The sequence below is a fragment of the Hyperolius riggenbachi genome, chromosome 4, assembly GCF_040937935.1.
Source record: "Hyperolius riggenbachi isolate aHypRig1 chromosome 4, aHypRig1.pri, whole genome shotgun sequence".
NCBI classification, from domain to species: Eukaryota; Metazoa; Chordata; class Amphibia; order Anura; family Hyperoliidae; genus Hyperolius; species Hyperolius riggenbachi.
In genome coordinates, this window is record NC_090649.1 from 41,380,790 (window position 1) to 41,403,727 (window position 22,938).

The 22,938-nt window shown below is 46.1% G+C and overlaps 22 non-coding genes across 22 annotated transcripts; 10 read left to right on the forward strand and 12 right to left on the reverse strand.

Annotated features, from left to right (window-relative positions):
- Window positions 1–864: 864 nt before the first annotated feature.
- On the reverse strand, window positions 865–935 carry TRNAG-GCC (transfer RNA glycine (anticodon GCC)). Its single transcript has one exon. It is a non-coding gene; the product is annotated as a tRNA-Gly (tRNA).
- Window positions 936–2,485: 1,550 nt separating this feature from the next.
- On the reverse strand, window positions 2,486–2,556 carry TRNAG-GCC (transfer RNA glycine (anticodon GCC)). Its single transcript has one exon. It is a non-coding gene; the product is annotated as a tRNA-Gly (tRNA).
- A 1,550-nt stretch (window positions 2,557–4,106) lies between these two features.
- On the reverse strand, window positions 4,107–4,177 carry TRNAG-GCC (transfer RNA glycine (anticodon GCC)). Its single transcript has one exon. It is a non-coding gene; the product is annotated as a tRNA-Gly (tRNA).
- Window positions 4,178–4,311: 134 nt separating this feature from the next.
- On the forward strand, window positions 4,312–4,384 carry TRNAK-CUU (transfer RNA lysine (anticodon CUU)). Its single transcript has one exon. It is a non-coding gene; the product is annotated as a tRNA-Lys (tRNA).
- A 1,343-nt stretch (window positions 4,385–5,727) lies between these two features.
- Window positions 5,728–5,798, reverse strand: TRNAG-GCC (transfer RNA glycine (anticodon GCC)). Its single transcript has one exon. It is a non-coding gene; the product is annotated as a tRNA-Gly (tRNA).
- Window positions 5,799–5,932: 134 nt separating this feature from the next.
- TRNAK-CUU (transfer RNA lysine (anticodon CUU)) lies at window positions 5,933–6,005 on the forward strand. The gene has a single exon. It is a non-coding gene; the product is annotated as a tRNA-Lys (tRNA).
- A 1,343-nt stretch (window positions 6,006–7,348) lies between these two features.
- TRNAG-GCC (transfer RNA glycine (anticodon GCC)) lies at window positions 7,349–7,419 on the reverse strand. The gene has a single exon. It is a non-coding gene; the product is annotated as a tRNA-Gly (tRNA).
- A 134-nt stretch (window positions 7,420–7,553) lies between these two features.
- On the forward strand, window positions 7,554–7,626 carry TRNAK-CUU (transfer RNA lysine (anticodon CUU)). Its single transcript has one exon. It is a non-coding gene; the product is annotated as a tRNA-Lys (tRNA).
- Window positions 7,627–8,969: 1,343 nt separating this feature from the next.
- Window positions 8,970–9,040, reverse strand: TRNAG-GCC (transfer RNA glycine (anticodon GCC)). The gene has a single exon. It is a non-coding gene; the product is annotated as a tRNA-Gly (tRNA).
- A 134-nt stretch (window positions 9,041–9,174) lies between these two features.
- On the forward strand, window positions 9,175–9,247 carry TRNAK-CUU (transfer RNA lysine (anticodon CUU)). The gene has a single exon. It is a non-coding gene; the product is annotated as a tRNA-Lys (tRNA).
- A 1,343-nt stretch (window positions 9,248–10,590) lies between these two features.
- Window positions 10,591–10,661, reverse strand: TRNAG-GCC (transfer RNA glycine (anticodon GCC)). Its single transcript has one exon. It is a non-coding gene; the product is annotated as a tRNA-Gly (tRNA).
- Window positions 10,662–10,795: 134 nt separating this feature from the next.
- TRNAK-CUU (transfer RNA lysine (anticodon CUU)) lies at window positions 10,796–10,868 on the forward strand. Its single transcript has one exon. It is a non-coding gene; the product is annotated as a tRNA-Lys (tRNA).
- A 1,343-nt stretch (window positions 10,869–12,211) lies between these two features.
- TRNAG-GCC (transfer RNA glycine (anticodon GCC)) lies at window positions 12,212–12,282 on the reverse strand. The gene has a single exon. It is a non-coding gene; the product is annotated as a tRNA-Gly (tRNA).
- Window positions 12,283–12,416: 134 nt separating this feature from the next.
- Window positions 12,417–12,489, forward strand: TRNAK-CUU (transfer RNA lysine (anticodon CUU)). Its single transcript has one exon. It is a non-coding gene; the product is annotated as a tRNA-Lys (tRNA).
- Window positions 12,490–14,036: 1,547 nt separating this feature from the next.
- TRNAK-CUU (transfer RNA lysine (anticodon CUU)) lies at window positions 14,037–14,109 on the forward strand. Its single transcript has one exon. It is a non-coding gene; the product is annotated as a tRNA-Lys (tRNA).
- Window positions 14,110–15,452: 1,343 nt separating this feature from the next.
- TRNAG-GCC (transfer RNA glycine (anticodon GCC)) lies at window positions 15,453–15,523 on the reverse strand. Its single transcript has one exon. It is a non-coding gene; the product is annotated as a tRNA-Gly (tRNA).
- Window positions 15,524–17,278: 1,755 nt separating this feature from the next.
- Window positions 17,279–17,351, forward strand: TRNAK-CUU (transfer RNA lysine (anticodon CUU)). Its single transcript has one exon. It is a non-coding gene; the product is annotated as a tRNA-Lys (tRNA).
- A 1,343-nt stretch (window positions 17,352–18,694) lies between these two features.
- Window positions 18,695–18,765, reverse strand: TRNAG-GCC (transfer RNA glycine (anticodon GCC)). The gene has a single exon. It is a non-coding gene; the product is annotated as a tRNA-Gly (tRNA).
- Window positions 18,766–18,899: 134 nt separating this feature from the next.
- TRNAK-CUU (transfer RNA lysine (anticodon CUU)) lies at window positions 18,900–18,972 on the forward strand. Its single transcript has one exon. It is a non-coding gene; the product is annotated as a tRNA-Lys (tRNA).
- Window positions 18,973–20,314: 1,342 nt separating this feature from the next.
- TRNAG-GCC (transfer RNA glycine (anticodon GCC)) lies at window positions 20,315–20,385 on the reverse strand. Its single transcript has one exon. It is a non-coding gene; the product is annotated as a tRNA-Gly (tRNA).
- Window positions 20,386–20,519: 134 nt separating this feature from the next.
- TRNAK-CUU (transfer RNA lysine (anticodon CUU)) lies at window positions 20,520–20,592 on the forward strand. Its single transcript has one exon. It is a non-coding gene; the product is annotated as a tRNA-Lys (tRNA).
- A 1,343-nt stretch (window positions 20,593–21,935) lies between these two features.
- On the reverse strand, window positions 21,936–22,006 carry TRNAG-GCC (transfer RNA glycine (anticodon GCC)). The gene has a single exon. It is a non-coding gene; the product is annotated as a tRNA-Gly (tRNA).
- Window positions 22,007–22,938: the final 932 nt, after the last annotated feature.

The window sequence follows — 22,938 nt, forward strand, 5'->3', positions numbered from 1 at the left end:
AATCCATCAGAAAAACGATCGGAAATCAGATTGGACCTGCCGGAAATCATCTGTTCGACCCATCTATCTGACAGGCATTGGTATGGTGTGTATTAGGCTTTGCACTCCAAAGGTGCTCACATAGCAGTATGAGGAGGGCACTCTGCACACGGCCTGAGATTTAGCTGAGAGGATTGAAAAAAAGGAAGTTGCTCTTTCCCTTAACTTGTTTTTAGATGAGGTACTTCCCAACAAAAGTTACAAACCAAAAAGATTTCAGTCCCGGCAAGCAAAAAAAGTGGTTGCTTTCATTTGACTTAAGTTTGTTACTACTTTTTTTTCTGTACTTTTAGTATGTTTTCTTAATTGCTAGGTGCTGGGAAAGCAAGTTGTAGGTAAGCTGACACAACATCTCAACATCTACTGTGAGAAAACTCAGGACAAAAGTAGAATGAATGAGGGCCTAGAGAGAACGCTCCAAATTTGAGCAAGGCCCTGAGTAGAGTGCAAAGACAACAAGGCAAAAAGTTGTAAAACAACACCAGATGAGCAGATGCTGCTGACTTGGCATTTCCGAGGCTTTTCTAGACAGTTAAAAAGAAGCCTAATAGGTGAGTACTGGAGAGGGAGAGATGCTGCACGTCACTGGCACTGCTAGAAGACATGCAAGGCCTTTGGGCACGCAAGTGTCCCAAGGCTGCTTTAACTTGTGTGTCTTAGAGTCATGTTTGCTGGGTACTAGGGTCCCTCTTCTCGACTGTCAGCCAGCACTGTGGCCAAGTGCCACGGTGACTCTTGCAAATGTCCTTAAATGGCTTCTGGCCTGCAGAGATGTCTTAAGCTTGAGAAGTGCAAAGTGTGGAGGTGTGCCAAAATCCTAGCATTTGCATTGGCCGGGAATCGAACCCGGGCCTCCCGCGTGGCAGGCGAGAATTCTACCACTGAACCACCAATGCCTTGCCCTGTTGCTCGGTGCTGAAAAACGTGGCCAGCCAAATCAGGCCATACAAGATTGCCTTCTTCTGTGCGGATGGCAAAGGTGAGGCTGGCGCCATTTTGCAATTTTTGACATTTCAGCTCAAGCAAGCAAGCCCGGCTAGCTCAGTCGGTAGAGCATGAGACTCTTAATCGCAGGGTCGTGGGTTTGAGCCCCACGTTGGGCGATCAAAGCTTCTCCTTTTACTTTCTACTAGGCAGAGCTCCTCCAAAACGATTACAAACCATCACCAGGCCATCACTTCCTCTTTCACATGCCACTCCCCACTCCCTTTGCTAACAAACGAAAATGTCATCTCAGCTTTCCCCTTCACTTTTACTCACACAACCTCTTTTAACAACTTTTCAGCAAAAGTGCTTCACCACCCCAAGAAAGAGAAAAACACTCCTTCTTACAATCTTACTCATCTTTCCTATACTACTTTTCTTATCTGCTTTTCCCAGATTTCCGTTGGCTTTACTCCAGTCCTTTTGTCAAGGAGAGACTTACAATCAATCACTTGACAAGGAACAACCACCTGAAAGATACTCATTCTCGTATGCCTGGTGCACACCATGCAATTCCCCATCAGATAGATGGGCCGATAGATCCTTTCCGACAGACACGATCGGATTTCCGTTCGGATTTCCGATCACTACTATGCAAATCCATCAGAAAAACGATCGGAAATCAGATTGGACCTGCCGGAAATCATCTGTTCGACCCATCTATCTGACAGGCATTGGTATGGTGTGTATTAGGCTTTGCACTCCAAAGGTGCTCACATAGCAGTATGAGGAGGGCACTCTGCACACGGCCTGAGATTTAGCTGAGAGGATTGAAAAAAAGGAAGTTGCTCTTTCCCTTAACTTGTTTTTAGATGAGGTACTTCCCAACAAAAGTTACAAACCAAAAAGCCTTTCAGTCCCGGCAAGCAAAAAAAGTGGTTGCTTTCATTTGACTTAAGTTTGTTACTACTTTTTTTTCTGTACTTTTAGTATGTTTTCTTAATTGCTAGGTGCTGGGAAAGCAAGTTGTAGGTAAGCTGACACAACATCTCAACATCTACTGTGAGAAAACTCAGGACAAAAGTAGAATGAATGAGGGCCTAGAGAGAACGCTCCAAATTTGAGCAAGGCCCTGAGTAGAGTGCAAAGACAACAAGGCAAAAAGTTGTAAAACAACACCAGATGAGCAGATGCTGCTGACTTGGCATTTCCGAGGCTTTTCTAGACAGTTAAAAAGAAGCCTAATAGGTGAGTACTGGAGAGGGAGAGATGCTGCACGTCACTGGCACTGCTAGAAGACATGCAAGGCCTTTGGGCACGCAAGTGTCCCAAGGCTGCTTTAACTTGTGTGTCTTAGAGTCATGTTTGCTGGGTACTAGGGTCCCTCTTCTCGACTGTCAGCCAGCACTGTGGCCAAGTGCCACGGTGACTCTTGCAAATGTCCTTAAATGGCTTCTGGCCTGCAGAGATGTCTTAAGCTTGAGAAGTGCAAAGTGTGGAGGTGTGCCAAAATCCTAGCATTTGCATTGGCCGGGAATCGAACCCGGGCCTCCCGCGTGGCAGGCGAGAATTCTACCACTGAACCACCAATGCCTTGCCCTGTTGCTTGGTGCTGAAAAACGTGGCCAGCCAAATCAGGCCATACAAGATTGCCTTCTTCTGTGCGGATGGCAAAGGTGAGGCTGGCGCCATTTTGCAATTTTTGACATTTCAGCTCAAGCAAGCAAGCCCGGCTAGCTCAGTCGGTAGAGCATGAGACTCTTAATCTCAGGGTCGTGGGTTTGAGCCCCACGTTGGGCGATCAAAGCTTCTCCTTTTACTTTCTACTAGGCAGAGCTCCTCCAAAACGATTACAAACCATCACCAGGCCATCACTTCCTCTTTCACATGCCACTCCCCACTCCCTTTGCTAACAAACGAAAATGTCATCTCAGCTTTCCCCTTCACTTTTACTCACACAACCTCTTTTAACAACTTTTCAGCAAAAGTGCTTCACCACCCCAAGAAAGAGAAAAACACTCCTTCTTACAATCTTACTCATCTTTCCTATACTACTTTTCTTATCTGCTTTTCCCAGATTTCCGTTGGCTTTACTCCAGTCCTTTTGTCAAGGAGAGACTTACAATCAATCACTTGACAAGGAACAACCACCTGAAAGATACTCATTCTCGTATGCCTGGTGCACACCATGCAATTCCCCATCAGATAGATGGGCCGATAGATCCTTTCCGACAGACACGATCGGATTTCCGTTCGGATTTCCGATCACTACTATGCAAATCCATCAGAAAAACGATCGGAAATCAGATTGGACCTGCCGGAAATCAACTGTTCGACCCATCTATCTGACAGGCATTGGTATGGTGTGTATTAGGCTTTGCACTCCAAAGGTGCTCACATAGCAGTATGAGGAGGGCACTCTGCACACGGCCTGAGATTTAGCTGAGAGGATTGAAAAAAAGGAAGTTGCTCTTTCCCTTAACTTGTTTTTAGATGAGGTACTTCCCAACAAAAGTTACAAACCAAAAAGCCTTTCAGTCCCGGCAAGCAAAAAAAGTGGTTGCTTTCATTTGACTTAAGTTTGTTACTACTTTTTTTTCTGTACTTTTAGTATGTTTTCTTAATTGCTAGGTGCTGGGAAAGCAAGTTGTAGGTAAGCTGACACAACATCTCAACATCTACTGTGAGAAAACTCAGGACAAAAGTAGAATGAATGAGGGCCTAGAGAGAACGCTCCAAATTTGAGCAAGGCCCTGAGTAGAGTGCAAAGACAACAAGGCAAAAAGTTGTAAAACAACACCAGATGAGCAGATGCTGCTGACTTGGCATTTCCGAGGCTTTTCTAGACAGTTAAAAAGAAGCCTAATAGGTGAGTACTGGAGAGGGAGAGATGCTGCACGTCACTGGCACTGCTAGAAGACATGCAAGGCCTTTGGGCACGCAAGTGTCCCAAGGCTGCTTTAACTTGTGTGTCTTAGAGTCATGTTTGCTGGGTACTAGGGTCCCTCTTCTCGACTGTCAGCCAGCACTGTGGCCAAGTGCCACGGTGACTCTTGCAAATGTCCTTAAATGGCTTCTGGCCTGCAGAGATGTCTTAAGCTTGAGAAGTGCAAAGTGTGGAGGTGTGCCAAAAACCTAGCATTTGCATTGGCCGGGAATCGAACCCGGGCCTCCCGCGTGGCAGGCGAGAATTCTACCACTGAACCACCAATGCCTTGCCCTGTTGCTCGGTGCTGAAAAACGTGGCCAGCCAAATCAGGCCATACAAGATTGCCTTCTTCTGTGCGGATGGCAAAGGTGAGGCTGGCGCCATTTTGCAATTTTTGACATTTCAGCTCAAGCAAGCAAGCCCGGCTAGCTCAGTCGGTAGAGCATGAGACTCTTAATCTCAGGGTCGTGGGTTCGAGCCCCACGTTGGGCGATCAAAGCTTCTCCTTTTACTTTCTACTAGGCAGAGCTCCTCCAAAACGATTACAAACCATCACCAGGCCATCACTTCCTCTTTCACATGCCACTCCCCACTCCCTTTGCTAACAAACGAAAATGTCATCTCAGCTTTCCCCTTCACTTTTACTCACACAACCTCTTTTAACAACTTTTCAGCAAAAGTGCTTCACCACCCGAAGAAAGAGAAAAACACTCCTTCTTACAATCTTACTCATCTTTCCTATACTACTTTTCTTATCTGCTTTTCCCAGATTTCCGTTGGCTTTACTCCAGTCCTTTTGTCAAGGAGAGACTTACAATCAATCACTTGACAAGGAACAACCACCTGAAAGATACTCATTCTCGTATGCCTGGTGCACACCATGCAATTCCCCATCAGATAGATGGGCCGATAGATCCTTTCCGACAGACACGATCGGATTTCCGTTCGGATTTCCGATCACTACTATGCAAATCCATCAGAAAAACGATCGGAAATCAGATTGGACCTGCCGGAAATCATCTGTTCGACCCATCTATCTGACAGGCATTGGTATGGTGTGTATTAGGCTTTGCACTCCAAAGGTGCTCACATAGCAGTATGAGGAGGGCACTCTGCACACGGCCTGAGATTTAGCTGAGAGGATTGAAAAAAAGGAAGTTGCTCTTTCCCTTAACTTGTTTTTAGATGAGGTACTTCCCAACAAAAGTTACAAACCAAAAAGCCTTTCAGTCCCGGCAAGCAAAAAAAGTGGTTGCTTTCATTTGACTTAAGTTTGTTACTACTTTTTTTTCTGTACTTTTAGTATGTTTTCTTAATTGCTAGGTGCTGGGAAAGCAAGTTGTAGGTAAGCTGACACAACATCTCAACATCTACTGTGAGAAAACTCAGGACAAAAGTAGAATGAATGAGGGCCTAGAGAGAACGCTCCAAATTTGAGCAAGGCCCTGAGTAGAGTGCAAAGACAACAAGGCAAAAAGTTGTAAAACAACACCAGATGAGCAGATGCTGCTGACTTGGCATTTCCGAGGCTTTTCTAGACAGTTAAAAAGAAGCCTAATAGGTGAGTACTGGAGAGGGAGAGATGCTGCACGTCACTGGCACTGCTAGAAGACATGCAAGGCCTTTGGGCACGCAAGTGTCCCAAGGCTGCTTTAACTTGTGTGTCTTAGAGTCATGTTTGCTGGGTACTAGGGTCCCTCTTCTCGACTGTCAGCCAGCACTGTGGCCAAGTGCCACGGTGACTCTTGCAAATGTCCTTAAATGGCTTCTGGCCTGCAGAGATGTCTTAAGCTTGAGAAGTGCAAAGTGTGGAGGTGTGCCAAAATCCTAGCATTTGCATTGGCCGGGAATCGAACCCGGGCCTCCCGCGTGGCAGGCGAGAATTCTACCACTGAACCACCAATGCCTTGCCCTGTTGCTCGGTGCTGAAAAACGTGGCCAGCCAAATCAGGCCATACAAGATTGCCTTCTTCTGTGCGGATGGCAAAGGTGAGGCTGGCGCCATTTTGCAATTTTTGACATTTCAGCTCAAGCAAGCAAGCCCGGCTAGCTCAGTCGGTAGAGCATGAGACTCTTAATCTCAGGGTCGTGGGTTCGAGCCCCACGTTGGGCGATCAAAGCTTCTCCTTTTACTTTCTACTAGGCAGAGCTCCTCCAAAACGATTACAAACCATCACCAGGCCATCACTTCCTCTTTCACATGCCACTCCCCACTCCCTTTGCTAACAAACGAAAATGTCATCTCAGCTTTCCCCTTCACTTTTACTCACACAACCTCTTTTAACAACTTTTCAGCAAAAGTGCTTCACCACCCCAAGAAAGAGAAAAACACTCCTTCTTACAATCTTACTCATCTTTCCTATACTACTTTTCTTATCTGCTTTTCCCAGATTTCCGTTGGCTTTACTCCAGTCCTTTTGTCAAGGAGAGACTTACAATCAATCACTTGACAAGGAACAACCACCTGAAAGATACTCATTCTCGTATGCCTGGTGCACACCATGCAATTCCCCATCAGATAGATGGGCCGATAGATCCTTTCCGACAGACACGATCGGATTTCCGTTCGGATTTCCGATCACTACTATGCAAATCCATCAGAAAAACGATCGGAAATCAGATTGGACCTGCCGGAAATCATCTGTTCGACCCATCTATCTGACAGGCATTGGTATGGTGTGTATTAGGCTTTGCACTCCAAAGGTGCTCACATAGCAGTATGAGGAGGGCACTCTGCACACGGCCTGAGATTTAGCTGAGAGGATTGAAAAAAAGGAAGTTGCTCTTTCCCTTAACTTGTTTTTAGATGAGGTACTTCCCAACAAAAGTTACAAACCAAAAAGCCTTTCAGTCCCGGCAAGCAAAAAAAGTGGTTGCTTTCATTTGACTTAAGTTTGTTACTACTTTTTTTTCTGTACTTTTAGTATGTTTTCTTAATTGCTAGGTGCTGGGAAAGCAAGTTGTAGGTAAGCTGACACAACATCTCAACATCTACTGTGAGAAAACTCAGGACAAAAGTAGAATGAATGAGGGCCTAGAGAGAACGCTCCAAATTTGAGCAAGGCCCTGAGTAGAGTGCAAAGACAACAAGGCAAAAAGTTGTAAAACAACACCAGATGAGCAGATGCTGCTGACTTGGCATTTCCGAGGCTTTTCTAGACAGTTAAAAAGAAGCCTAATAGGTGAGTACTGGAGAGGGAGAGATGCTGCACGTCACTGGCACTGCTAGAAGACATGCAAGGCCTTTGGGCACGCAAGTGTCCCAAGGCTGCTTTAACTTGTGTGTCTTAGAGTCATGTTTGCTGGGTACTAGGGTCCCTCTTCTCGACTGTCAGCCAGCACTGTGGCCAAGTGCCACGGTGACTCTTGCAAATGTCCTTAAATGGCTTCTGGCCTGCAGAGATGTCTTAAGCTTGAGAAGTGCAAAGTGTGGAGGTGTGCCAAAATCCTAGCATTTGCATTGGCCGGGAATCGAACCCGGGCCTCCCGCGTGGCAGGCGAGAATTCTACCACTGAACCACCAATGCCTTGCCCTGTTGCTCGGTGCTGAAAAACGTGGCCAGCCAAATCAGGCCATACAAGATTGCCTTCTTCTGTGCGGATGGCAAAGGTGAGGCTGGCGCCATTTTGCAATTTTTGACATTTCAGCTCAAGCAAGCAAGCCCGGCTAGCTCAGTCGGTAGAGCATGAGACTCTTAATCTCAGGGTCGTGGGTTCGAGCCCCACGTTGGGCGATCAAAGCTTCTCCTTTTACTTTCTACTAGGCAGAGCTCCTCCAAAACGATTACAAACCATCACCAGGCCATCACTTCCTCTTTCACATGCCACTCCCCACTCCCTTTGCTAACAAACGAAAATGTCATCTCAGCTTTCCCCTTCACTTTTACTCACACAACCTCTTTTAACAACTTTTCAGCAAAAGTGCTTCACCACCCCAAGAAAGAGAAAAACACTCCTTCTTACAATCTTACTCATCTTTCCTATACTACTTTTCTTATCTGCTTTTCCCAGATTTCCGTTGGCTTTACTCCAGTCCTTTTGTCAAGGAGAGACTTACAATCAATCACTTGACAAGGAACAACCACCTGAAAGATACTCATTCTCGTATGCCTGGTGCACACCATGCAATTCCCCATCAGATAGATGGGCCGATAGATCCTTTCCGACAGACACGATCGGATTTCCGTTCGGATTTCCGATCACTACTATGCAAATCCATCAGAAAAACGATCGGAAATCAGATCGGACCTGCCGGAAATCATCTGTTCGACCCATCTATCTGACAGGCATTGGTATGGTGTGTATTAGGCTTTGCACTCCAAAGGTGCTCACATAGCAGTATGAGGAGGGCACTCTGCACACGGCCTGAGATTTAGCTGAGAGGATTGAAAAAAAGGAAGTTGCTCTTTCCCTTAACTTGTTTTTAGATGAGGTACTTCCCAACAAAAGTTACAAACCAAAAAGCCTTTCAGTCCCGGCAAGCAAAAAAAGTGGTTGCTTTCATTTGACTTAAGTTTGTTACTACTTTTTTTTCTGTACTTTTAGTATGTTTTCTTAATTGCTAGGTGCTGGGAAAGCAAGTTGTAGGTAAGCTGACACAACATCTCAACATCTACTGTGAGAAAACTCAGGACAAAAGTAGAATGAATGAGGGCCTAGAGAGAACGCTCCAAATTTGAGCAAGGCCCTGAGTAGAGTGCAAAGACAACAAGGCAAAAAGTTGTAAAACAACACCAGATGAGCAGATGCTGCTGACTTGGCATTTCCGAGGCTTTTCTAGACAGTTAAAAAGAAGCCTAATAGGTGAGTACTGGAGAGGGAGAGATGCTGCACGTCACTGGCACTGCTAGAAGACATGCAAGGCCTTTGGGCACGCAAGTGTCCCAAGGCTGCTTTAACTTGTGTGTCTTAGAGTCATGTTTGCTGGGTACTAGGGTCCCTCTTCTCGACTGTCAGCCAGCACTGTGGCCAAGTGCCACGGTGACTCTTGCAAATGTCCTTAAATGGCTTCTGGCCTGCAGAGATGTCTTAAGCTTGAGAAGTGCAAAGTGTGGAGGTGTGCCAAAATCCTAGCATTTGCATTGGCCGGGAATCGAACCCGGGCCTCCCGCGTGGCAGGCGAGAATTCTACCACTGAACCACCAATGCCTTGTCCTGTTGCTCGGTGCTGAAAAACGTGGCCAGCCAAATCAGGCCATACAAGATTGCCTTCTTCTGTGCGGATGGCAAAGGTGAGGCTGGCGCCATTTTGCAATTTTTGACATTTCAGCTCAAGCAAGCAAGCCCGGCTAGCTCAGTCGGTAGAGCATGAGACTCTTAATCTCAGGGTCGTGGGTTCGAGCCCCACGTTGGGCGATCAAAGCTTCTCCTTTTACTTTCTACTAGGCAGAGCTCCTCCAAAACGATTACAAACCATCACCAGGCCATCACTTCCTCTTTCACATGCCACTCCCCACTCCCTTTGCTAACAAACGAAAATGTCATCTCAGCTTTCCCCTTCACTTTTACTCACACAACCTCTTTTAACAACTTTTCAGCAAAAGTGCTTCACCACCCCAAGAAAGAGAAAAACACTCCTTCTTACAATCTTACTCATCTTTCCTATACTACTTTTCTTATCTGCTTTTCCCAGATTTCCGTTGGCTTTACTCCAGTCCTTTTGTCAAGGAGAGACTTACAATCAATCACTTGACAAGGAACAACCACCTGAAAGATACTCATTCTCGTATGCCTGGTGCACACCATGCAATTCCCCATCAGATAGATGGGCCGATAGATCCTTTCCGACAGACACGATCGGATTTCCGTTCGGATTTCCGATCACTACTATGCAAATCCATCAGAAAAACGATCGGAAATCAGATCGGACCTGCCGGAAATCATCTGTTCGACCCATCTATCTGACAGGCATTGGTATGGTGTGTATTAGGCTTTGCACTCCAAAGGTGCTCACATAGCAGTATGAGGAGGGCACTCTGCACACGGCCTGAGATTTAGCTGAGAGGATTGAAAAAAAGGAAGTTGCTCTTTCCCTTAACTTGTTTTTAGATGAGGTACTTCCCAACAAAAGTTACAAACCAAAAAGCCTTTCAGTCCCGGCAAGCAAAAAAAGTGGTTGCTTTCATTTGACTTAAGTTTGTTACTACTTTTTTTTCTGTACTTTTAGTATGTTTTCTTAATTGCTAGGTGCTGGGAAAGCAAGTTGTAGGTAAGCTGACACAACATCTCAACATCTACTGTGAGAAAACTCAGGACAAAAGTAGAATGAATGAGGGCCTAGAGAGAACGCTCCAAATTTGAGCAAGGCCCTGAGTAGAGTGCAAAGACAACAAGGCAAAAAGTTGTAAAACAACACCAGATGAGCAGATGCTGCTGACTTGGCATTTCTGAGGCTTTTCTAGACAGTTAAAAAGAAGCCTAATAGGTGAGTACTGGAGAGGGAGAGATGCTGCACGTCACTGGCACTGCTAGAAGACATGCAAGGCCTTTGGGCACGCAAGTGTCCCAAGGCTGCTTTAACTTGTGTGTCTTAGAGTCATGTTTGCTGGGTACTAGGGTCCCTCTTCTCGACTGTCAGCCAGCACTGTGGCCAAGTGCCACGGTGACTCTTGCAAATGTCCTTAAATGGCTTCTGGCCTGCAGAGATGTCTTAAGCTTGAGAAGTGCAAAGTGTGGAGGTGTGCCAAAATCCTAGCATTTGCATTGGCCGGGAATCGAACCCGGGCCTCCCGCGTGGCAGGCGAGAATTCTACCACTGAACCACCAATGCCTTGCCCTGTTGCTCGGTGCTGAAAAACGTGGCCAGCCAAATCAGGCCATACAAGATTGCCTTCTTCTGTGCGGATGGCAAAGGTGAGGCTGGCGCCATTTTGCAATTTTTGACATTTCAGCTCAAGCAAGCAAGCCCGGCTAGCTCAGTCGGTAGAGCATGAGACTCTTAATCTCAGGGTCGTGGGTTCGAGCCCCACGTTGGGCGATCAAAGCTTCTCCTTTTACTTTCTACTAGGCAGAGCTCCTCCAAAACGATTACAAACCATCACCAGGCCATCACTTCCTCTTTCACATGCCACTCCCCACTCCCTTTGCTAACAAACGAAAATGTCATCTCAGCTTTCCCCTTCACTTTTACTCACACAACCTCTTTTAACAACTTTTCAGCAAAAGTGCTTCACCACCCCAAGAAAGAGAAAAACACTCCTTCTTACAATCTTACTCATCTTTCCTATACTACTTTTCTTATCTGCTTTTCCCAGATTTCCGTTGGCTTTACTCCAGTCCTTTTGTCAAGGAGAGACTTACAATCAATCACTTGACAAGGAACAACCACCTGAAAGATACTCATTCTCGTATGCCTGGTGCACACCATGCAATTCCCCATCAGATAGATGGGCCGATAGATCCTTTCCGACAGACACGATCGGATTTCCGTTCGGATTTCCGATCACTACTATGCAAATCCATCAGAAAAACGATCGGAAATCAGATCGGACCTGCCGGAAATCATCTGTTCGACCCATCTATCTGACAGGCATTGGTATGGTGTGTATTAGGCTTTGCACTCCAAAGGTGCTCACATAGCAGTATGAGGAGGGCACTCTGCACACGGCCTGAGATTTAGCTGAGAGGATTGAAAAAAAGGAAGTTGCTCTTTCCCTTAACTTGTTTTTAGATGAGGTACTTCCCAACAAAAGTTACAAACCAAAAAGCCTTTCAGTCCCGGCAAGCAAAAAAAGTGGTTGCTTTCATTTGACTTAAGTTTGTTACTACTTTTTTTTCTGTACTTTTAGTATGTTTTCTTAATTGCTAGGTGCTGGGAAAGCAAGTTGTAGGTAAGCTGACACAACATCTCAACATCTACTGTGAGAAAACTCAGGACAAAAGTAGAATGAATGAGGGCCTAGAGAGAACGCTCCAAATTTGAGCAAGGCCCTGAGTAGAGTGCAAAGACAACAAGGCAAAAAGTTGTAAAACAACACCAGATGAGCAGATGCTGCTGACTTGGCATTTCCGAGGCTTTTCTAGACAGTTAAAAAGAAGCCTAATAGGTGAGTACTGGAGAGGGAGAGATGCTGCACGTCACTGGCACTGCTAGAAGACATGCAAGGCCTTTGGGCACGCAAGTGTCCCAAGGCTGCTTTAACTAGTGTGTCTTAGAGTCATGTTTGCTGGGTACTAGGGTCCCTCTTCTCGACTGTCAGCCAGCACTGTGGCCAAGTGCCACGGTGACTCTTGCAAATGTCCTTAAATGGCTTCTGGCCTGCAGAGATGTCTTCAGCTTGAGAAGTGCAAAGTGTGGAGGTGTGCCAAAATCCTAGCATTTGCATTGGCCGGGAATCGAACCCGGGCCTCCCGCGTGGCAGGCGAGAATTCTACCACTGAACCACCAATGCCTTGCCCTGTTGCTCGGTGCTGAAAAACGTGGCCAGCCAAATCAGGCCATACAAGATTGCCTTCTTCTGTGCGGATGGCAAAGGTGAGGCTGGCGCCATTTTGCAATTTTTGACATTTCAGCTCAAGCAAGCAAGCCCGGCTAGCTCAGTCGGTAGAGCATGAGACTCTTAATCTCAGGGTCGTGGGTTCGAGCCCCACGTTGGGCGATCAAAGCTTCTCCTTTTACTTTCTACTAGGCAGAGCTCCTCCAAAACGATTACAAACCATCACCAGGCCATCACTTCCTCTTTCACATGCCACTCCCCACTCCCTTTGCTAACAAACGAAAATGTCATCTCAGCTTTCCCCTTCACTTTTACTCACACAACCTCTTTTAACAACTTTTCAGCAAAAGTGCTTCACCACCCCAAGAAAGAGAAAAACACTCCTTCTTACAATCTTACTCATCTTTCCTATACTACTTTTCTTATCTGCTTTTCCCAGATTTCCGTTGGCTTTACTCCAGTCCTTTTGTCAAGGAGAGACTTACAATCAATCACTTGACAAGGAACAACCACCTGAAAGATACTCATTCTCGTATGCCTGGTGCACACCATGCAATTCCCCATCAGATAGATGGGCCGATAGATCCTTTCCGACAGACACGATCGGATTTCCGTTCGGATTTCCGATCACTACTATGCAAATCCATCAGAAAACGATCGGAAATCAGATCGGACCTGCCGGAAATCATCTGTTCGACCCATCTATCTGACAGGCATTGGTATGGTGTGTATTAGGCTTTGCACTCCAAAGGTGCTCACATAGCAGTATGAGGAGGGCACTCTGCACACGGCCTGAGATTTAGCTGAGAGGATTGAAAAAAAGGAAGTTGCTCTTTCCCTTAACTTGTTTTTAGATGAGGTACTTCCCAACAAAAGTTACAAACCAAAAAGCCTTTCAGTCCCGGCAAGCAAAAAAAGTGGTTGATTTCATTTGACTTAAGTTTGTTACTACTTTTTTTTCTGTACTTTTAGTATGTTTTCTTAATTGCTAGGTGCTGGGAAAGCAAGTTGTAGGTAAGCTGACACAACATCTCAACATCTACTGTGAGAAAACTCAGGACAAAAGTAGAATGAATGAGGGCCTAGAGAGAACGCTCCAAATTTGAGCAAGGCCCTGAGTAGAGTGCAAAGACAACAAGGCAAAAAGTTGTAAAACAACACCAGATGAGCAGATGCTGCTGACTTGGCATTTCCGAGGCTTTTCTAGACAGTTAAAAAGAAGCCTAATAGGTGAGTACTGGAGAGGGAGAGATGCTGCACGTCACTGGCACTGCTAGAAGACATGCAAGGCCTTTGGGCACGCAAGTGTCCCAAGGCTGCTTTAACTTGTGTGTCTTAGAGTCATGTTTGCTGGGTACTAGGGTCCCTCTTCTCGACTGTCAGCCAGCACTGTGGCCAAGTGCCACGGTGACTCTTGCAAATGTCCTTAAATGGCTTCTGGCCTGCAGAGATGTCTTAAGCTTGAGAAGTGCAAAGTGTGGAGGTGTGCCAAAATCCTAGCATTTGCATTGGCCAGGAATCGAACCCGGGCCTCCCGCGTGGCAGGCGAGAATTCTACCACTGAACCACCAATGCCTTGCCCTGTTGCTCGGTGCTGAAAAACGTGGCCAGCCAAATCAGGCCATACAAGATTGCCTTCTTCTGTGCGGATGGCAAAGGTGAGGCTGGCGCCATTTTGCAATTTTTGACATTTCAGCTCAAGCAAGCAAGCCCGGCTAGCTCAGTCGGTAGAGCATGAGACTCTTAATCTCAGGGTCGTGGGTTCGAGCCCCACGTTGGGCGATCAAAGCTTCTCCTTTTACTTTCTACTAGGCAGAGCTCCTCCAAAACGATTACAAACCATCACCAGGCCATCACTTCCTCTTTCACATGCCACTCCCCACTCCCTTTGCTAACAAACGAAAATGTCATCTCAGCTTTCCCCTTCACTTTTACTCACACAACCTCTTTTAACAACTTTTCAGCAAAAGTGCTTCACCACCCCAAGAAAGAGAAAAACACTCCTTCTTACAATCTTACTCATCTTTCCTATACTACTTTTCTTATCTGCTTTTCCCAGATTTCCGTTGGCTTTACTCCAGTCCTTTTGTCAAGGAGAGACTTACAATCAATCACTTGACAAGGAACAACCACCTGAAAGATACTCATTCTCGTATGCCTGGTGCACACCATGCAATTCCCCATCAGATAGATGGGCCGATAGATCCTTTCCGACAGACACGATCGGATTTCCGTTCGGATTTCCGAATACTACTATGCAAATCCATCAGAAAAACGATCGGAAATCAGATCGGACCTGCCGGAAATCATCTGTTCGACCCATCTATCTGACAGGCATTGGTATGGTGTGTATTAGGCTTTGCACTCCAAAGGTGCTCACATAGCAGTATGAGGAGGGCACTCTGCACACGGCCTGAGATTTAGCTGAGAGGATTGAAAAAAAGGAAGTTGCTCTTTCCCTTAACTTGTTTTTAGATGAGGTACTTCCCAACAAAAGTTACAAACCAAAAAGCCTTTCAGTCCCGGCAAGCAAAAAAAGTGGTTGCTTTCATTTGACTTAAGTTTGTTACTACTTTTTTTTCTGTACTTTTAGTATGTTTTCTTAATTGCTAGGTGCTGGGAAAGCAAGTTGTAGGTAAGCTGACACAACATCTCAACATCTACTGTGAGAAAACTCAGGACAAAAGTAGAATGAATGAGGGCCTAGAGAGAACGCTCCAAATTTGAGCAAGGCCCTGAGTAGAGTGCAAAGACAACAAGGCAAAAAGTTGTAAAACAACACCAGATGAGCAGATGCTGCTGACTTGGCATTTCCGAGGCTTTTCTAGACAGTTAAAAAGAAGCCTAATAGGTGAGTACTGGAGAGGGAGAGATGCTGCACGTCACTGGCACTGCTAGAAGACATGCAAGGCCTTTGGGCACGCAAGTGTCCCAAGGCTGCTTTAACTTGTGTGTCTTAGAGTCATGTTTGCTGGGTACTAGGGTCCCTCTTCTCGACTGTCAGCCAGCACTGTGGCCAAGTGCCACGGTGACTCTTGCAAATGTCCTTAAATGGCTTCTGGCCTGCAGAGATGTCTTAAGCTTGAGAAGTGCAAAGTGTGGAGGTGTGCCAAAATCCTAGCATTTGCATTGGCCGGGAATCGAACCCGGGCCTCCCGCGTGGCAGGCGAGAATTCTACCACTGAACCACCAATGCCTTGCCCTGTTGCTCAGTGCTGAAAAACGTGGCCAGCCAAATCAGGCCATACAAGATTGCCTTCTTCTGTGCGGATGGCAAAGGTGAGGCTGGCGCCATTTTGCAATTTTTGACATTTCAGCTCAAGCAAGCAAGCCCGGCTTGCTCAGTCGGTAGAGCATGAGACTCTTAATCTCAGGGTCGTGGGTTCGAGCCCCACGTTGGGCGATCAAAGCTTCTCCTTTTACTTTCTACTAGGCAGAGCTCCTCCAAAACGATTACAAACCATCACCAGGCCATCACTTCCTCTTTCACATGCCACTCCCCACTCCCTTTGCTAACAAACGAAAATGTCATCTCAGCTTTCCCCTTCACTTTTACTCACACAACCTCTTTTAACAACTTTTCAGCAAAAGTGCTTCACCACCCCAAGAAAGAGAAAAACACTCCTTCTTACAATCTTACTCATCTTTCCTATACTACTTTTCTTATCTGCTTTTCCCAGATTTCCGTTGGCTTTACTCCAGTCCTTTTGTCAAGGAGAGACTTACAATCAATCACTTGACAAGGAACAACCACCTGAAAGATACTCATTCTCGTATGCCTGGTGCACACCATGCAATTCCCCATCAGATAGATGGGCCGATAGATCCTTTCCGACAGACACGATCGGATTTCCGTTCGGATTTCCGATCACTACTATGCAAATCCATCAGAAAAACGATCGGAAATCAGATCGGACCTGCCGGAAATCATCTGTTCGACCCATCTATCTGACAGGCATTGGTATGGTGTGTATTAGGCTTTGCACTCCAAAGGTGCTCACATAGCAGTATGAGGAGGGCACTCTGCACACGGCCTGAGATTTAGCTGAGAGGATTGAAAAAAAGGAAGTTGCTCTTTCCCTTAACTTGTTTTTAGATGAGGTACTTCCCAACAAAAGTTACAAACCAAAAAGCCTTTCAGTCCCGGCAAGCAAAAAAAGTGGTTGCTTTCATTTGACTTAAGTTTGTTACTACTTTTTTTTCTGTACTTTTAGTATGTTTTCTTAATTGCTAGGTGCTGGGAAAGCAAGTTGTAGGTAAGCTGACACAACATCTCAACATCTACTGTGAGAAAACTCAGGACAAAAGTAGAATGAATGAGGGCCTAGAGAGAACGCTCCAAATTTGAGCAAGGCCCTGAGTAGAGTGCAAAGACAACAAGGCAAAAAGTTGTAAAACAACACCAGATGAGCAGATGCTGCTGACTTGGCATTTCCGAGGCTTTTCTAGACAGTTAAAAAGAAGCCTAATAGGTGAGTACTGGAGAGGGAGAGATGCTGCACGTCACTGGCACTGCTAGAAGACATGCAAGGCCTTTGGGCACGCAAGTGTCCCAAGGCTGCTTTAACTTGTGTGTCTTAGAGTCATGTTTGCTGGGTACTAGGGTCCCTCTTCTCGACTGTCAGCCAGCACTGTGGCCAAGTGCCACGGTGACTCTTGCAAATGTCCTTAAATGGCTTCTGGCCTGCAGAGATGTCTTAAGCTTGAGAAGTGCAAAGTGTGGAGGTGTGCCAAAATCATAGCATTTGCATTGGCCAGGAATCGAACCCGGGCCTCCCGCGTGGCAGGCGAGAATTCTACCACTGAACCACCAATGCCTTGCCCTGTTGCTCGGTGCTGAAAAACGTGGCCAGCCAAATCAGGCCATACAAGATTGCCTTCTTCTGTGCGGATGGCAAAGGTGAGGCTGGCGCCATTTTGCAATTTTTGACATTTCAGCTCAAGCAAGCAAGCCCGGCTAGCTCAGTCGGTAGAGCATGAGACTCTTAATCTCAGGGTCGTGGGTTCGAGCCCCACGTTGGGCGATCAAAGCTTCTCCTTTTACTTTCTACTAGGCAGAGCTCCTCCAAAACGATTACAAACCATCACCAGGCCATCACTTCCTCTTTCACATGCCACTCCCCACTCCCTTTGCTAACAAACGAAAATGTCATCTCAGCTTTCCCCTTCACTTTTACTCACACAACCTCTTTTAACAACTTTTCAGCAAAAGTGCTTCACCACCCCAAGAAAGAGAAAAACACTCCTTCTTACAATCTTACTCATCTTTCCTATACTACTTTTCTTATCTGCTTTTCCCAGATTTCCGTTGGCTTTACTCCAGTCCTTTTGTCAAGGAGAGACTTACAATCAATCACTTGACAAGGAACAACCACCTGAAAGATACTCATTCTCGTATGCCTGGTGCACACCATGCAATTCCCCATCAGATAGATGGGCCGATAGATCCTTTCCGACAGACACGATCGGATTTCCGTTCGGATTTCCGATCACTACTATGCAAATCCATCAGAAAAACGATCGGAAATCAGATCGGACCTGCCGGAAATCATCTGTTCGACCCATCTATCTGACAGGCATTGGTATGGTGTGTATTAGGCTTTGCACTCCAAAGGTGCTCACATAGCAGTATGAGGAGGGCACTCTGCACACGGCCTGAGATTTAGCTGAGAGGATTGAAAAAAAGGAAGTTGCTCTTTCCCTTAACTTGTTTTTAGATGAGGTACTTCCCAACAAAAGTTACAAACCAAAAAGCCTTTCAGTCCCGGCAAGCAAAAAAAGTGGTTGCTTTCATTTGACTTAAGTTTGTTACTACTTTTTTTTCTGTACTTTTAGTATGTTTTCTTAATTGCTAGGTGCTGGGAAAGCAAGTTGTAGGTAAGCTGACACAACATCTCAACATCTACTGTGAGAAAACTCAGGACAAAAGTAGAATGAATGAGGGCCTAGAGAGAACGCTCCAAATTTGAGCAAGGCCCTGAGTAGAGTGCAAAGACAACAAGGCAAAAAGTTGTAAAACAACACCAGATGAGCAGATGCTGCTGACTTGGCATTTCCGAGGCTTTTCTAGACAGTTAAAAAGAAGCCTAATAGGTGAGTACTGGAGAGGGAGAGATGCTGCACGTCACTGGCACTGCTAGAAGACATGCAAGGCCTTTGGGCACGCAAGTGTCCCAAGGCTGCTTTAACTAGTGTGTCTTAGAGTCATGTTTGCTGGGTACTAGGGTCCCTCTTCTCGACTGTCAGCCAGCACTGTGGCCAAGTGCCACGGTGACTCTTGCAAATGTCCTTAAATGGCTTCTGGCCTGCAGAGATGTCTTCAGCTTGAGAAGTGCAAAGTGTGGAGGTGTGCCAAAATCCTAGCATTTGCATTGGCCGGGAATCAAACCCGGGCCTCCCGCGTGGCAGGCGAGAATTCTACCACTGAACCACCAATGCCTTGCCCTGTTGCTCGGTGCTGAAAAACGTGGCCAGCCAAATCAGGCCATACAAGATTGCCTTCTTCTGTGCGGATGGCAAAGGTGAGGCTGGCGCCATTTTGCAATTTTTGACATTTCAGCTCAAGCAAGCAAGCCCGGCTAGCTCAGTCGGTAGAGCATGAGACTCTTAATCTCAGGGTCGTGGGTTCGAGCCCCACGTTGGGCGATCAAAGCTTCTCCTTTTACTTTCTACTAGGCAGAGCTCCTCCAAAACGATTACAAACCATCACCAGGCCATCACTTCCTCTTTCACATGCCACTCCCCACTCCCTTTGCTAACAAACGAAAATGTCATCTCAGCTTTCCCCTTCACTTTTACTCACACAACCTCTTTTAACAACTTTTCAGCAAAAGTGCTTCACCACCCCAAGAAAGAGAAAAACACTCCTTCTTACAATCTTACTCATCTTTCCTATACTACTTTTCTTATCTGCTTTTCCCAGATTTCCGTTGGCTTTACTCCAGTCCTTTTGTCAAGGAGAGACTTACAATCAATCACTTGACAAGGAACAACCACCTGAAAGATACTCATTCTCGTATGCCTGGTGCACACCATGCAATTCCCCATCAGATAGATGGGCCGATAGATCCTTTCCGACAGACACGATCGGATTTCCGTTCGGATTTCCGATCACTACTATGCAAATCCATCAGAAAACGATCGGAAATCAGATCGGACCTGCCGGAAATCATCTGTTCGACCCATCTATCTGACAGGCATTGGTATGGTGTGTATTAGGCTTTGCACTCCAAAGGTGCTCACATAGCAGTATGAGGAGGGCACTCTGCACACGGCCTGAGATTTAGCTGAGAGGATTGAAAAAAAGGAAGTTGCTCTTTCCCTTAACTTGTTTTTAGATGAGGTACTTCCCAACAAAAGTTACAAACCAAAAAGCCTTTCAGTCCCGGCAAGCAAAAAAAGTGGTTGATTTCATTTGACTTAAGTTTGTTACTACTTTTTTTTCTGTACTTTTAGTATGTTTTCTTAATTGCTAGGTGCTGGGAAAGCAAGTTGTAGGTAAGCTGACACAACATCTCAACATCTACTGTGAGAAAACTCAGGACAAAAGTAGAATGAATGAGGGCCTAGAGAGAACGCTCCAAATTTGAGCAAGGCCCTGAGTAGAGTGCAAAGACAACAAGGCAAAAAGTTGTAAAACAACACCAGATGAGCAGATGCTGCTGACTTGGCATTTCCGAGGCTTTTCTAGACAGTTAAAAAGAAGCCTAATAGGTGAGTACTGGAGAGGGAGAGATGCTGCACGTCACTGGCACTGCTAGAAGACATGCAAGGCCTTTGGGCACGCAAGTGTCCCAAGGCTGCTTTAACTTGTGTGTCTTAGAGTCATGTTTGCTGGGTACTAGGGTCCCTCTTCTCGACTGTCAGCCAGCACTGTGGCCAAGTGCCACGGTGACTCTTGCAAATGTCCTTAAATGGCTTCTGGCCTGCAGAGATGTCTTAAGCTTGAGAAGTGCAAAGTGTGGAGGTGTGCCAAAATCCTAGCATTTGCATTGGCCGGGAATCGAACCCGGGCCTCCCGCGTGGCAGGCGAGAATTCTACCACTGAACCACCAATGCCTTGCCCTGTTGCTCGGTGCTGAAAAACGTGGCCAGCCAAATCAGGCCATACAAGATTGCCTTCTTCTGTGCGGATGGCAAAGGTGAGGCTGGCGCCATTTTGCAATTTTTGACATTTCAGCTCAAGCAAGCAAGCCCGGCTAGCTCAGTCGGTAGAGCATGAGACTCTTAATCTCAGGGTCGTGGGTTCGAGCCCCACGTTGGGCGATCAAAGCTTCTCCTTTTACTTTCTACTAGGCAGAGCTCCTCCAAAACGATTACAAACCATCACCAGGCCATCACTTCCTCTTTCACATGCCACTCCCCACTCCCTTTGCTAACAAACGAAAATGTCATCTCAGCTTTCCCCTTCACTTTTACTCACACAACCTCTTTTAACAACTTTTCAGCAAAAGTGCTTCACCACCCCAAGAAAGAGAAAAACACTCCTTCTTACAATCTTACTCATCTTTCCTATACTACTTTTCTTATCTGCTTTTCCCAGATTTCCGTTGGCTTTACTCCAGTCCTTTTGTCAAGGAGAGACTTACAATCAATCACTTGACAAGGAACAACCACCTGAAAGATACTCATTCTCGTATGCCTGGTGCACACCATGCAATTCCCCATCAGATAGATGGGCCGATAGATCCTTTCCGACAGACACGATCGGATTTCCGTTCGGATTTCTGAATACTACTATGCAAATCCATCAGAAAAACGATCGGAAATCAGATCGGACCTGCCGGAAATCATCTGTTCGACCCATCTATCTGACAGGCATTGGTATGGTGTGTATTAGGCTTTGCACTCCAAAGGTGCTCACATAGCAGTATGAGGAGGGCACTCTGCACACGGCCTGAGATTTAGCTGAGAGGATTGAAAAAAAGGAAGTTGCTCTTTCCCTTAACTTGTTTTTAGATGAGGTACTTCCCAACAAAAGTTACAAACCAAAAAGCCTTTCAGTCCCGGCAAGCAAAAAAAGTGGTTGCTTTCATTTGACTTAAGTTTGTTACTACTTTTTTTTCTGTACTTTTAGTATGTTTTCTTAATTGCTAGGTGCTGGGAAAGCAAGTTGTAGGTAAGCTGACACAACATCTCAACATCTACTGTGAGAAAACTCAGGACAAAAGTAGAATGAATGAGGGCCTAGAGAGAACGCTCCAAATTTGAGCAAGGCCCTGAGTAGAGTGCAAAGACAACAAGGCAAAAAGTTGTAAAACAACACCAGATGAGCAGATGCTGCTGACTTGGCATTTCCGAGGCTTTTCTAGACAGTTAAAAAGAAGCCTAATAGGTGAGTACTGGAGAGGGAGAGATGCTGCACGTCACTGGCACTGCTAGAAGACATGCAAGGCCTTTGGGCACGCAAGTGTCCCAAGGCTGCTTTAACTTGTGTGTCTTAGAGTCATGTTTGCTGGGTACTAGGGTCCCTCTTCTCGACTGTCAGCCAGCACTGTGGCCAAGTGCCACGGTGACTCTTGCAAATGTCCTTAAATGGCTTCTGGCCTGCAGAGATGTCTTAAGCTTGAGAAGTGCAAAGTGTGGAGGTGTGCCAAAATCCTAGCATTTGCATTGGCCGGGAATCGAACCCGGGCCTCCCGCGTGGCAGGCGAGAATTCTACCACTGAACCACCAATGCCTTGCCCTGTTGCTCAGTGCTGAAAAACGTGGCCAGCCAAATCAGGCCATACAAGATTGCCTTCTTCTGTGCGGATGGCAAAGGTGAGGCTGGCGCCATTTTGCAATTTTTGACATTTCAGCTCAAGCAAGCAAGCCCGGCTTGCTCAGTCGGTAGAGCATGAGACTCTTAATCTCAGGGTCGTGGGTTCGAGCCCCACGTTGGGCGATCAAAGCTTCTCCTTTTACTTTCTACTAGGCAGAGCTCCTCCAAAACGATTACAAACCATCACCAGGCCATCACTTCCTCTTTCACATGCCACTCCCCACTCCCTTTGCTAACAAACGAAAATGTCATCTCAGCTTTCCCCTTCACTTTTACTCACACAACCTCTTTTAACAACTTTTCAGCAAAAGTGCTTCACCACCCCAAGAAAGAGAAAAACACTCCTTCTTACAATCTTACTCATCTTTCCTATACTACTTTTCTTATCTGCTTTTCCCAGATTTCCGTTGGCTTTACTCCAGTCCTTTTGTCAAGGAGAGACTTACAATCAATCACTTGACAAGGAACAACCACCTGAAAGATACTCATTCTCGTATGCCTGGTGCACACCATGCAATTCCCCATCAGATAGATGGGCCGATAGATCCTTTCCGACAGACACGATCGGATTTCCGTTCGGATTTCCGATCACTACTATGCAAATCCATCAGAAAAACGATCGGAAATCAGATCGGACCTGCCGGAAATCATCTGTTCGACCCATCTATCTGACAGGCATTGGTATGGTGTGTATTAGGCTTTGCACTCCAAAGGTGCTCACATAGCAGTATGAGGAGGGCACTCTGCACACGGCCTGAGATTTAGCTGAGAGGATTGAAAAAAAGGAAGTTGCTCTTTCCCTTAACTTGTTTTTAGATGAGGTACTTCCCAACAAAAGTTACAAACCA